This window comes from Sander lucioperca, chromosome 11 (genome assembly GCF_008315115.2).
Source record: "Sander lucioperca isolate FBNREF2018 chromosome 11, SLUC_FBN_1.2, whole genome shotgun sequence".
NCBI lineage: Eukaryota > Metazoa > Chordata > Actinopteri > Perciformes > Percidae > Sander > Sander lucioperca.
Genome location: NC_050183.1, coordinates 9,705,651 through 9,706,477, shown reverse-complemented (window position 1 = coordinate 9,706,477; position 827 = coordinate 9,705,651).

Here is an 827-nt window from a genome sequence, read left to right as displayed (position 1 = left end):
TTGTGTGTAGTCATGAAAACTCTGTTCTATTAAGTGCCAAGGAGGACATCTAGTGGTCTTTGTATAATACTACAACCCTAAACCTGCCTCTGCCAAAAAACAGTATTTCTCAAATGGGGGTACGTGTCCCCCTAGGGGTACTCTGGAGGACTGCAGGGGTACGTGTCCCCCTAGGGATACTCTGGAGGACTGCAGGGGGTACGTGTCCCCCTAGGGGTACTCTGGAGGACTGCAGGGGGTACGTGTCCCCCTAGGGGTACTCTGGAGGACTGCAGGGGGTACGTGTCCCCCTAGGGATACTCTGGAGGACTGCAGGGGGTACGTGTCCCCCTAGGGGTACTCTGGAGGACTGCAGGGGGTACGTGTCCCCCTAGGGGTACTGTGGAGAAACCTGCCTCTGAGTAGCCTATCAGTTAAAAATGAAATAAAGCTATTCTCAGTCATTCCAGAAAAATGCTGAGTTTTTTTTTCTCACACACACAGACACAGTATCTGCAGGCCCCCTAGTGGCTGCAGGGTCCTAGTGGCTGCAGGGGCCCCTAGTGGCTGCAGTGGCCCCTAGTGGCTGCTGGGGCCCCTAGTGGCTGCAGGGTCCTAGTGGCTGCAGGGGCCCTAGTGGCTGCAGGGGCCCCTAGTGGCTGCAGGGGCCCTATGCATCTGTATAGTCCGCCTGTAGGAAGAATCGGTTCTGCTTGAAGCAGAACTTGGCAGATTTGCTGATTCTGAGACTCAGAAATTCCCCCAGAAGAAGCAGAGAGTTTGTGAGTCGTTTTTTTTCTGACTTTTTTTAGATCTTTATGTCGACCAAACTGTAAGTGAGAAGACTA